This window comes from Triturus cristatus, chromosome 12, assembly GCF_964204655.1.
Source record: "Triturus cristatus chromosome 12, aTriCri1.1, whole genome shotgun sequence".
Taxonomy (NCBI): domain Eukaryota; kingdom Metazoa; phylum Chordata; class Amphibia; order Caudata; family Salamandridae; genus Triturus; species Triturus cristatus.
In genome coordinates, this window is record NC_140595.1 from 532,905,374 (window position 1) to 532,919,230 (window position 13,857).

Below are 13,857 nucleotides of genomic sequence, written 5' to 3' on the forward strand. Positions count from 1 at the left end.
GCCTGCTAGCCTGCAGCCACCAACCAGAAGCCCCCTATCCTCCATAGGATAACATTGAGCCTCAACACTCTGCACCCGGCCGCCCTAGTGCCGCAGAGGGTGCAAGCTCAGTGCATCACTGACCCTGGGGGACCCCTGAGTCTAACACCAGAACCTTAACTCCCACAGTCGTTTTCTTACCTGCAAACCGATAACCTGTTTGTCTTCCATAGAATCACATTGACAATTTTCTTTCGAAAGAACGACTAAGTGTGGAATATTGAAAACTTGAAATATTCTTTACAAATTGTAACAATAACCAAAACGCATTTTCTCAACGGTTTTCAGAAAATGTCCCAGTGCTGAATCTAGGCATCCAGCACTGAGTTAGAAAAAGTATTGTAAAAGTTACTTACTTGCAATTGTTGAAAAAGTCCATTCATTCTAATGTACTATACCTGCTAAGTGTTGCAATCTGCTACATTATCTGTAAACCAAAACCAGTATAATTTCTGCTGCATATTCAAAGTATCATATTACTGTAAAGTATTTATATGCTTACCTGTACCAGGCTTGCTTGGTTCTAGAAAAATAAAGCAACAGTATATTTTTATATAAACACAATTGGCCTAGAGTTCAGTTCTTGAGTGTGTGAATTAATTTGCTGACTGAGTGGGTACATCAAATGCTTAACACTGTCCTCTGATACTGCCTTACTGCTCGACCAAGCTACCACTTTAGAGAGTAAGGTTCTATCTAACTTTAACCTCTGCCTACCTTTGGGGACTCTTGGACTCTATACACACTGTACCTCACTTTGGTGCAGTATATAGAGAGCCAGTTTCTTACAGGAGGTCATTATTTAAATGACGAGCCACCTCTCTGCAATGTTTTCACTGCAAAATGTGTGGATCACATGCTCATATGTGATGGAGAATTGAGATGTGATAATGGCGGGAAAGAGGATGTAAGTACGGTAGGAAAAAAAAGGGACACATTTGCCCAAGCCTCCAATTACTTTCTGTTATGGAATGTCTGTTCACATGGCTATCAATAAAGATTGTTATGCTTTTGAGACGCTATGCAAACTTTGTGGTGGTCGTGGTCATTTTGTAAAATACTGCAGGAGTAGGGGAAAGTTAAAAGAGTCTGTTAAAGAAATGAGTGAGGAAGTAGTGCTTTAGGTGGGTGGCGAGTGTAGAGGAAATCCCACTGAAAAGGTCAAAATTGGTGCACAGGTGTACAGGTTATGTTTAATTCTTGCTCCAGACTGATCATCATTTGCTTGCAGGTTTACAAACAGCTCTACGAGATTACTGTGGCTCTGAGAAATGGACATTAGCGTGAGGAGTGGTATGGTGGCCACTTCATTAAAATGATTGTCTTCCTTCATGTTCTCATTAAGTATAAAATACATTTCTCCCAGGGTAAGGTATATATTTCTGTGAAGGGTGACAACATCCTGGCTTGCCTTTCCAGAAGGATTATGTTTTTTTTTTTTACCCTAATGCTGAGCATCAAGTGTATGCTACAAGTTGTGGATTTAAGCAAGGATTTTTAAAACATTTCTACCAAAGTTTTCACCTCAAAGTTAGGTTGTCTAAAACACTATTCCCACCAAATTAAAATGAGGAAGTGAGTCTCTTCCACTGTGGCAAAGGGGAGATAGATGACATTCATTGCACCTGTGGAGCCCACCAAACGACAGACCAGGCAGTAGGGCCTCGAATGCCTAGTGGGGACGTCAAGTTACGTACAGTCCTCAAGCATTTTTTTAAAAAGTAGTTGTAGTAGATAGATCACCGATTCCCAATTTGATTCAAAACTCAAAAATCAGATACCAAGTTCTTCACCACCTTGAACTTGGCAGCTACGTATCACCAGATCAGGTTGCACTGAAGTTTGAGAAGCTTGCTGACTTAATAACCCTCATGGGGCCTCAGTCTGCCGTTCGAGTTGGTCTCGGCAATATCAGCTTCTCAGATGGAGAACCCCTGGTGGGGGTGGAGTGATTTCAAGACAATGGGCATGTTACGATGACGGTGGGACCACCACCGACACTCCGTTGGTGGCGGTACCAACGCCATTGCAATACAGATTACCGCCCACCACATTAGGATGGTGGGCGGATGTTTGGCGGTCGTAGAGACTGACCATCACGGATACGACGAGCTCAAGGAGCCCATCGGGCCATGGGAGGGACTTTCATCACTACAACAGTTGGTGTGCCTGCTTAGGCACCGCAGTAGGGATTACAACGTCCCTTTCTGTCGGCCATTTCATATTGGTTAACCTAAAAGCGAACCCCTCTGGAGTTCGTCCCCTCTTTGCACTGCTTGAAAACATAACCAGTAGGATTGTTACATACGGACAAAAAATGTAAAATCAGTGCTTGCAGCTCAGTTCTTAGAATTTGGTCATAACATTTGTCAACTAAAATTTATGATTTTGGAAACAGTGGAGATAAAGGAGGGAAGAGACAACCACAAACACCTCCTCCATAGAGAGAACTACTGGATTAAAAGACTGGACACCTTAATGCCTGATGGCCTGAATGTTAGGATGGAATTTAGCTGTTACCTGTAATCACACCACCGCAATCATGAACCCTCAGTCGTGGACATTTAACATTTTTCTCTTTTTTTCTTTTCTTTTTTGATTCACTTGCACCATTGGACCTTCAAAAATGGCCTCCATTCATTCAACATATTGTGTACATATACCAACTCAGTTATTCTGATTTATTTGCAAGATTGAACATTTCAATATGGGCTAGAAATTTGTATATTACTGTTTACAACATTATCACAGTGTTTTTTGCTTTATCTACTTAGGTGACCTGTGATGTATATGTTTGACATTACACAGTGAACGTTACAATATGGCTGCCATGTTCTGTACACGTTTTCACTAATTAACTTAATCTACCTGGGTAGCTTTAGGGCCTCTGAGTAACATCTCGGATCACCGCCGATGGGAGTAAGCGTTCATAGGCTCCTCACCGACCTTAGAGCTTTGTAAATCTGTTTTGATCACTTTATCTTATTCATTTTGAGCACTGGGATACTTCCATAGTATTCTGTTTTGAGAGGCTACTTATGTAATGAATGCAATCACTACCACAAAACGCTTTTTTTAGTTCCTAGAGCACCGTCACATTCACTTTGGTGCAGACGTGTCTACTATGCCGTTTAACGGATCAGTTCCACCATGTAACGTTTGAATATTCACTGTTTCATGGGTCTGGGTAACTTTCTGAATGCAATCACCGCTACAAGAAACGCTTCTTAGTTTCTAGAGTTTCGTCACATTCACATCATTGCAAGTGAGTTTACGATGCTGTTAATCAGAACAGGTTCACTACATAACATTTGCGTACTCACTGTCTTATGAGTACGTGTAACCTACTTCACCGTTTTTTTCAGTTTAGTTAATGTTTTTCCTAAGCATGTATACGATGGGGCTTGATTGACTGGAGCTCTAGATGAACATGGTTGGTTGTAGTTTTGCACTATTTATTCCTACATGTGGTGTTTACTATTGGGTTTACCCAGATACTAGGACACAGTTGGTTGGTACTTATATTTGATGTGGAGGTGCATCTGTTACATTTGAAACACACATCTTGCACATATATGATTGATGTTAGTACAGCCAGGTGGCTGGCCGTTGTTGTGACTCTTACATAGTTTTGGAAACTAATGATAAAGGGCTAATAAAGGGCTATTCCGGCCCGAAATGCATTGGGATGGGACGGCTTTAGTTTGGTTATGAACAAGCGTTTTGATTCTTGAAAGTTGTATTTACTACTCGATATGGATGCGAACGACAACTACCTATAACTACTTCATTGTTAATTCCATGAATAAAAAATTTATCCTGAAAATTTGAATCTTCAATTGTGATTAAGATCTATGAATTTTACAAACATTTCCAATGGTTAGGTTTTCAAGCAGTGCAAAGAGGGGACAAACCCCAGTGAGGAACGCTTTTGGATTACTGACTAGACACACTTTTGGATCAGAGAGTGAAACCCTGCGCTATGGTGCAGGCACCCCGCAAGGTGTCTGCCACATAGGGCAGGGATATGAAAAATGAGTATTTTTTGTACTGCGGCATGTGCTTCCGCCCGCAGCACGCACTGCAATTAAAAAAAATACACTTTGCGCAGGGCACAAGTCCTAAATAAAGAAGTGGGGGGACGCTGACATCATGACAGGAAGTGACGTCACAAAACGTGGCTTGCACCATCAGACTCATTGCCTCCCCTCACTCACCCCTTAGATGCGATTGCATCAGAGAAGCCAGCTTGTGAACAGCGTTCTGAATGAGCTTCGATCTCGCCCCAGAGAGGCCAAAGAGTGAATGTGTGGCTCCATTTGCTCCAGTTATCAAGCACCCGGTAAAATAAGTGGGGGATGCCGTCCACCCGCGTGGTACCCCGACTTGAGCCCTCACTTTGCGACTGCCTTGTAATTACTATGGCGGGACTGCTGACAGCTAGTCGGACACTCCCATTCCCCACCAGGAGCATAATCACAGGCACCATTTAGTACTGAAGCAGTTGGAGGATACGGCCATGATTTTAAAAATCAACAGAAGCAGGTTGGGTAGGGAAGAGATAACCTACCTTTTGCACACCATACCCAGCAAGGTGATTAGGTAAAGAAAGGAACTTGCTGATTCTATTTGTGCATTAGCCAAGCCTGGGAATAAAGAGGAGGGTGTTCCTTTTCTGGGATCGGTTGAATTTTAGAGTCGAAACATATCCACATCATGAGTAAATCGGCAGCATTGAGAGCTGCATGCAAAAGAAATGCAATTTTGTATGGAGCATGGAATGCCAAGTACAATTTGAGTTGTTGAAAAAAGAACTTTCTAATGACCCAGAATTAAAAACATTTGTGTCTGGAAGGAAGACTATAATTGTCACAATACGACTGAGGAAGGCTTGGGGGCAGTTTTGTTGCAAAGGAATTGTGGGTGTGAAAGATGCATCCCGAGGCCTCACAGAAACTACTCAGTCATTGAGAGGGAGGCTCTGGCAGGCAGTTGGGTGGGTGGAAAGTTCTGAAAGTGTTTTTGGGGCAATGCCATTACTTTTGGTTCGGATCACAAACCTCTTAAGGACATTTTTCAATGAAGGGTCATGGTGCTACGTCAGCTCGCTTCTGTAGGCAGGTTTTAGGGTTTCAGGACTATACTTTTACAACAGAATATATGCCCAGCATTAGAAATTGTGTTTCAGATTGTCTTTCCCAGTTGGTGGCAATCACTTCTACCTCGAATATTGATTAATGTGATGATGATAATGGGGAGAATGAGTCACAAAATGAGACCCTGTGTATGACACTCATGGTAGTGTGCAGGAGGAAGAGTGGGGAAAAAAGGTAGAACATGATTGTTGTATCAAAGAGTGCTCTGAATATATGAAGAATAGGTGGCCAAGCCGCAAGACGGTCCAGATGGAGTTGCAGCTTTTCTTTGAGGTAAGTGAGAAATTGGCAGAAAGGGAGGGTCGTCTCTTACATGGTGAAGGTGTTCACACTATGTTGCTGATGGACAATAATGTCCAACTTTGTTTCTTTGGTGTTGTGGCAGAAAGCACAAACAATGTATTGACCCAAGACTAGGGAATGAGTGAGCGTTTAACCATCCAATCATGGAGGGAATTCAGTTGGATGGAGCAAACAGTCTGGATTAAAAAGTGTGCTTTGAGAGTGTTTGGTGGCTATCTCCTCATTGCTATTTTATATTTCAAAACAACAAGAGCGACCCATACGTCCTTGTGAGCTGGGTTTGCACTTATGCAAGAGAACAATGTTCACAAGGAACTCATTTATCAAAGCAATCTACTATATGCAAGCTGAAGTTTACTTGCTTGGATTTAGTCTTAATCATAAATTTTCAATTACGACCTTCCTAGTGGGGTTATGGTAAAAATACCTAAGAATATCTGTACACAATACTTTACATGGATTCTTAAAAAGCCCAACACAACAGTTAACGCTTACTTCAGCCGAAGTAAGTGGAATTTTATTCTGCAATCACAATTTTACCAATTTTACCAATTTTGACGAATTAATTGTTGCGTACGAGAGTGAGAGGGCCGAAGACGTGACGATTAATTTGTCACAGAATTGCAAAGGGTTTCTACCGCTGACCCTGGAAATATCCCTGCTTACTACGTGTTGGGAACAGACCAATAGTTTCACATAATCGCTGTTCCGGATTCTACCGTCCATATCCAGTGTCCTTCCATTACTCCAGGCATACAGGTTTCACATAATAGCTGTTTCTGAATCTAGCCTTCATATCCGGCATCCTTCCATCACTCCAAGATACAGATGCCATATGCTGTATTGTCCCCAGAAACGCTGTCCTGAAGAGACCCCGTATCTAGAGACGGTCGACACGCCGTCGACATTAACAAAGGAGAGAGCCTGAATGAATCATTTTCAATTACATACAGCTCGCCCTTTGGATATTTACCAATAACCTGTTCTCCCTTTTTTCACATATTTTCACTTAGCACTCACTAAGATAGGTTATGTTCACTTCACTGGGGCTCACATTTCACTTGTAAAGTGCCACTAATGTAAACATTCCAATATGCCCATGTATAAGGAAATACATATGTGGTACAATTGTGATTGCAGAATAAAATTCCACTTACTTCGGCTGAAGTAAGCGTTAACTGTTGTGATGGGCTTTATAAGATTCCATGTAAAGTATTGTGTACAGATATTCTTAGGTATTTTTACCATTAGGAAGGTCGTAATTGAAAATGTATGATTAAGATTAAATTTAAGCAAGTAAACTTCAGCTTGCATATAGTAGATTGCATTGATAAATGAGTTCCTTGTGAACATTGTTCTCTTGCATATCTCCTCATTGCACCACTGGAAAAACTCCATTCAAACTCTTCCCTGGTAAGAAGCCCAATTCTCAATTAATATCTGGATGGATGGTTTGGAATGCGGAATGGGTTAAGGTGTCTGTATCAGATAGCTGGAGAGAAGCAGGAATTAGGAAGATGGCTGGCAGAAAGCAACTGTATGACATGAGAAAATGTGTGAGGAGGTTTAGTTTGGAGGTGGGTGATGAGAGAATTTTCCAAGTTTGCCAAACCCAGAGAAGTAATAAAGATTTGAGTGCTGTTAAGACGAGTGATGGCTGCATTTGGAGCTCGAACGGAGCCTCGATTTCTGTAAGTGGTCTGATCTACAGAAAAGTAGATGTTTCTGGTAACTTGTCACTAAAATGTTCAAGTCATGATCGCAGAGGTCACAGGGGTTCTGCTTTGGTTTACCCACAATGGGATTGTGTGGACCACAGTGCTGCTGCCTTGGACCAAATGGAAGACCATTATGTTGATTTTGCCTACGGTATGGCACAGAGGGTTCAGAAACAACGTGGTTACTTAAAAGACTATGTAGTCTGACTTTTGTTTGTTTTCTTGGGGTTTACATAAATTGGGTGGGATTATTGTTGAGGTTAATTGTTTTGTGGTTTACCATTGTATGTTTTTGCTTTTTTCTCATTGTTTGTGTTTGTCTGTGAAGTGAAAGATGTGTGATATTTTGTCCAATAGACTTTCCTTACTTACTTCTTCCCTTCTAGAATCTGGTAACAGCTCCCTACAGTGAGTGATCTGGAAATAACAGTTAGCTGTGTTACTGTTGTTGGCTGAGGTTCATAAAAGATGTCTACTGCTTATCTTTACTAGTGTGAACCTCATTTTTTATACCACCGCAGATAGTCTAGGTTTTGAGACCCAATGCACATCCCATGCCATTTGCTGCACTCCTTTCCCCCCAAATGTGTTTCCCTAGGAGAAATCCAATTGAAAGAATTTGACCACCATGTGAGGGCATGGGCTTTCCCTCCAACGCTAACAATCTTTGATATATACTTGCACCCCTCAACTAGTACTTTAGTTCTCTTTTGAGCTCTCAAGAAGCTCTCTGCACTTGCGCTGAAGAAGATGTGGTCCAGTTGTATGACCAAGAGCTGTACTAAACCTAAATTGTAGGCCAGGTTTAGAACTTCTGGACCTCTCAAGCTGCTAAAAGGCGTAAGAAAGAAGAGATTGACTGTCCTGAGGGAAGAGGACCTGAGTGGCCTTGTGTGGCCAGGCCTAACAACCAACTGACAGTGGCCTGCACTGAGGACCTGTTTGAGGTGGAGCACCTCCTTAAGAAGAGAGGTTCAAATGCCCGGCTGCCCGATGTGATCCAGAAGCCAAGAACACTAGTTACAATGACAGATGCTTGCAGAGACACCCATTCAGAGAGTGCCTCTGTGGTGAGTCTCCTCGTCTGTTCCAGCTGTGTCCTCCTGCATACCTGCCCCGGGCCAAGCCCAAAGCATTTGCAAGAAGGACTTTTGTCTTCTTTCTTTGGATTGAAGGATGCAGGATCCTGTCTTAGGTATCCATGCCGTCTGCCTTGGTGGGAGTGAATCCGTTATATTTCTTTGGATTTCAGTATCCTTGTTTATCTGCCTCAAAAAAGATTAGGGATTTTCCCCGGCAAATGATCTTCTCGTCAAGCTGCCCATTGTGTGGGTCCAGCATTCTGACTTTGGGACCGCTTGCGACTTCTCGAAGTCCCAACTGTGTCCAAGATATCATGGTTACAAGTTCTAGAGTCAAACCTTTTAGTCTCAGTCCAACTTATTGCTGCCAGTAGCCCAGTACAGAGTGACTGCAGAAGGGCCCTCTAGGACCCAAGTACCAGTTCACAAGCAGCCCCTATTGAGACGGGGTCCTTGCGGTTAGAAAAGAGCAATGTTCACCGAACCTTGAACTTGAGATTACTTTTATTGTACATTTCCATAGCCCCTTTGCAACTACGGGTTCAGAACCACCTTTCTGTGGCAAGCTTCCCTTTGAGTTTTTTGATATGTTCACACATCAAGCGCTGCAGCATATGCCCTGTCTACTGAGCTACCTAGCCATGATTCAGCGGGGATCTTGAACTAACATTGATGTGGCAATTCCCATTGGAAGACATTTGCCAAGAAACCCGATCCCACTGCTAGAAGTGGCGGTTATATATCAAAAAAACTTACTTTGCTTCAAAATTGGGCTGGGTGAATTTTGAATTACGCTAACGCAGTTTAATAAATCTGATGAATTTTACAAAGTTCTCAGTGTCTGCTTGATGCAGTATTGATAAAATTCACCAGATCCCTGCAGTCTGTTGTCTCATCCAAAATGGCTGAGAAATCAGGCTACATGGATTTTTATTAGGAACAACTTCAGCCGCGCTTTTGAGAAGCTGCTATCATTTCAAAACACGTTCCCACAATTGTGAGCTGCCAGGGCTCTCAGCTTTGTACAACCTTATTTCACAAAGGAACGGCTGCACCTAAGGGCGTATTTTCAATAAAACCCCGAGCACACTGTCGAGCCCTTGAAGTATTGCTGAAAGTACATTGCTTGAAATGAAGATTTTCTGTAAACAATTTAGGGCTCAAGGCTCAAGGATAGGTAGCACCTACAGGCTGTAGCGCAATATCCCTTCAAGGGAGGCGATGTGGCTTAATGACCAGAGCTGCCAACTTTAGAATTGGGGAACCAGGTTCAAGTCCCGATGCTGGCTCAACATCCTGTGATTCTGAGCGAATCACTTCGTCTCCCCATGGTCTCGTGCTTGTGTAAGGCGCTCCAGCACCCTCAGGCTGAGTCTATTTTTTATAGAAATGCAAAATAATAATATCACATGGGGTAGTATCTCAGCCTCAGAATGTGCTACTAGCTTCTACTCTGCTTTATGGATCACCACGTGTATTGTTCTTTTAATCTGTAAGGCAAATAAAGATTTGTGGGGCATATGTATCAAACGATTTTGGATTCGCAAACGCTGCGATTCGCACAAAAACAGCGTTTGCGAATACAAAATCGCAAAATGACATGTATGAGCCATTTTCGCATCGCATTATTAAGGAATCGCTAATTTTGCAATTCCTTAATTTTGCGTAAGCATTTAAGGAATCGCAAATTGCGATTCCTTAAATGGTATGTAACACGCACCCAAGTTGTGCGATTTCTCCTTAAGAAATCGCAAATTACCACCAACTTCAAGTTGGTGGTAATTTGCGATTTCTTTCAAAAATGCACTTTTTGGCATTTTTCAAAGTGCCATGTGGCGCACATACATGCCCTTAGGGCAGGTATGTGCGCCATATGCGCACACATGCTAATTTCAGGGGTGCATCAGGGTGTCATCATAACACCCTTGCACCTTTGAAATTATTCTCAATTTGCGATTAGCAAATTGCGATTCGCAAATTGAGAATGACTTCCCATTCATTGCTATGGGCCTCCCGGTCCATAGGAATGAATGGGAAGGTATTCCTTAATTGCGATTTCTCAATTTGCTAATCGCAATTAAGGAATATTAAGAATTCGCAAAATATGTGCGAATTTTTAAATACATCCCGTTTTGCAATTCTCAAATAGCAATTCTTAAAAAATCGCTATTTGAGATTCGCAAATGGAGATTTTGATACATATGCCCCTGTATGTTTTATATCCTATAGTTTGGTAGAACCTTGACCTTTATTTAATGTTATTGGATTTTGTAACTGTGTATCTGAGCGTGTGACCCGTAACCACCTCATCTATTAAACCTAAACATATCTACCTTGCTACCCCATGAGGGTAGAGATACAAAAAAGAGCTCTTGGCCATACTGTGCCTCCGGCCATGACCATCATTTGTGCATGACAGGCCAGGGACTCAGTTGAAAGCTGCCCAGTTGCCATAAACAGCCCCAGTTTTTCAGCATGCAACTACCAAAGTTCATGGGAATATGTAAGGATTGAAGAAGCGCTATTTGGAGTATACACCGCACTTCTCTCGTTTTTAGGTCGAGGACTACCGGTCTGCCGAAGGCAGAACCGGAAGTCGGAAGATTTAATGTTTCCTAGAGTGGCTATTTAGCCCGCCTCTCTTTTTGCTTCTCCTCCATTGGCTGGCTTCCTAAACGGAGGCCCGCCATTGGAGGAGAGAGCCGTCCCTCCAAATAGGCTCCGTCTTTTTCAGATTCGGGGGCGTGTTCCTTGCTGTTCTTTCCACTTTTTAGCCACGCCCTTTTAGAACAGCAGGAACACGCCCCCGAATCCGAAAAAGTTTCGGAGCTTCCATCCGCCATTGTTTTGCTGGTGTCTGGCCGTGAGGATCTTCTTGTTGTTGCTCTCGCGCGCTGCCCGCCTAGTTAGGCCCTGTATCTTAATCAGCAACCACGGCCGGGACCCGCCATGACTGGGTGACACATGCAGCGGCTCCGAGGCTGAGGCTCCGCACCATTGAAGCAAAGGATTAGCCCGTCAGAGGCAGCGTTAATAGAAGCCCAGTCCCTGCAGATGCCGCCCCAGCCCGGCAGCTCCAACCCCTGAACCACAACAACCTCTCCCTCTGAGGGCAGCATAGAAATCGGGCAACTGAGTGACTACTGCTTTTTGTTCTTTCCCATTTACTAACTTTTGTTACAATGGGGCACCAGTGCCACCATTATAACAAAAGTAAACAAACAGAATTTTTAAAAAAACGTGCGGCCGCCATTCCCCCCCCCCCTATTTGTTTACTTTAATTTCAATCGCGGTACTCGCGCTTTAGTTATAAACATCTGAAGCTAAAGCGCAGGTGCCGCGATTGCTTCAAAAGTAAGGAAATAGAAAAAAATGCAAATGTTCTATTTCCTTACTTTTTAAGCAATTGCGGCACCCGCGCTTTAGCTTCAGATGTTTATAGCTAACTCGCGAGTGCCGCAATCGGCATTATGATGGTGGGGTGCTTGGCCCCTCAGCCCCCACGTATCAGCAGCCCTAGCTCCAACGTACTTTCAGCTAAGAGCCACCCTTCAAGGAGCAATGATTAAAGAATGCCGCACAGTGACCCTCCTTTGTTATTATGCTGAGCACGCTGTCTACATTACATAAAGCCTCCACGAGCAGCTGTATCGGTATGTTTTTGTCTTCCACTGCTTCTATTACATACTACTGAACATGCTTCCAAGTTTGTGTTTTTTAACTCTAACCTAGGATTGGCATTGCTGTAATTCACTGTTAACATATTCAGAAGCTCTCGCGTCTTATTAAAAACTGCTTCACGTTTGACCGTCGGTGGGTGCAGCTCTAGTGAATCGTGGTGTGAGGTGCGCTTGTGAGTTCTCTATGCAGCGTGTGATCTAGTTTGACGTGCTGGTTTAGTGCGCCAGAAGTATGCCTCCAGGGCAGGAGACGCAAGGAACTTTTGAACTTCGGTAGCACAATAGTAATGTGTGTGTCTGGTGGCTATGCGCAATGAACTGAAAACAGGTACTGGTGTGCTCGTGCAAAGTCTGCAACCCAGCAGCTTTATTCATTGGCTTGGAAGTGGTGCTGCAACGAAGTGATTGAAGAGGGCCAGTTGAGGCTGCAAGGTAGTAAATACACCACAGGAGCTTATGAGCTTTTCAAATACTTTTCGAATGCAACGGAGTCATCAACAAAGTTATGAGGTGGGTGGGGTTTACGGGTGTTTATCTCTTGAACTAATTTAAATACATTGGTAGGAGGGGCATTCTAATATACTCTTAAGGTACTTTCATAGCTGTAGGAGTGTGATGGTTAGTAATTGTGTTGTTACTGTAGTTGGCAGTGCTGACAATGGGCAGTGCAGGCAGAAATGACACCCTTAAGAGAGCCCTAGCACTTATTATTTTTCCGACAAATTAAGTATAGGTTAAAGTGTGAGCAGCGTCAAGCAAGTTGCATTCATACACACATACATTTTAAGTGCTATGTGGACTCCATAAGGCGTCGCACAGATCACCACAGGAATATATATTTCCTTTCTTCTGCAGCCAGCCCATAAACCGCTCCTCCGATGCTCGCGTCGACAGTTCAAACACTAATTAAGAAAATTAAGTCCTGACCCCCAGAAATAACTGCCGGAGCCCACCACCTGCAACAACAAGCACAAATTAAGCACTTTGTCTAAGTGCAAAGATTATTCTATCCTGACCACAATAATACGGCGGTCCACAACTCCCGTCTCTGCTACTGATGTGTCTTCTCAAATATGTCAACGCAACAAAGAGACTTGCGCAGCAGGTACTTTTGTTCGATATTTCAGCTTTCGCTTATGTCCAAATACACAACCATCCTTATTTTAGCAGCCACAACGTAATGCAAGGGGTGTGCAGTAATAGCGTGTATTTTTTGTTGTTGCTTTGCAAGAAAATTATTATGTGTTTATTTACGGTGTGGACGAAAAGAACAGCTCGTCAACATACTGAGCAGATAACTGGTCAGAGAGCGGTTAAACGTAAAGCAAACGGGACAGGAAACAGAGCTGCGTGGAGACGTCCCCTGTGCAACTTTGTGCAGCAGTTGCTGCAAAAGGCGAGTCAAACCCTAGAAACCAACCCTAAGGGGGGCTGTGTTATATAAAGCAGAGCACTGACCTCTTCACGCACTGAAACCAGCTGTCCCCCGGCTCCTCCCCCGCCGCCTCCATTCTTAAAGCACGAGATTAGAGCTCCGCGGCAGGGTGCTGCCAGACCTCCATTTGCTTCCCCCTCCCCCTTTCATTTCACCTCCCCCTTCCCTCCCCTCAGCTAGAGTGACACAAGCACGCCCTCGGTGGAACTTTAACGTGCTAGGCACTTTTCCCTCCTCTGCTGCCAGTGGATCCCTCTTCTGCTGCCAGGAGAAGTAACCGAGTTTATAAAGTTTGCGCTTAAACTGCATGCAATATTCCCCCTTCACAATATAAAACCCGCAGACCCCTATTATTTTACGAACAGGTTGCCAGGCTTGGGGCCACACCGACACAGGGTCTTCCGACTGCTGCCCACAGGGCTAGTGTTTCTGCCTGTGGCCCCC

General features: G+C 43.5%; 1 long non-coding RNA gene across 3 annotated transcripts in view; it reads right to left on the reverse strand.

Moving 5' to 3' along the window:
* Positions 1-13,545, reverse strand: part of LOC146776208 (uncharacterized) — a 210,124-nt gene extending 196,579 nt beyond the window's left edge. For 2 of the 3 annotated variants that reach the window (XR_014972059.1, XR_014972058.1), the window contains exon 1: positions 13,437-13,545. This is a non-coding gene — a long non-coding RNA (uncharacterized LOC146776208). The remainder of the gene's footprint in view (positions 1-13,436) is intronic. The other variant, XR_014972060.1, reaches the window with a different exon arrangement.
* Positions 13,546-13,857: the final 312 nt, after the last annotated feature.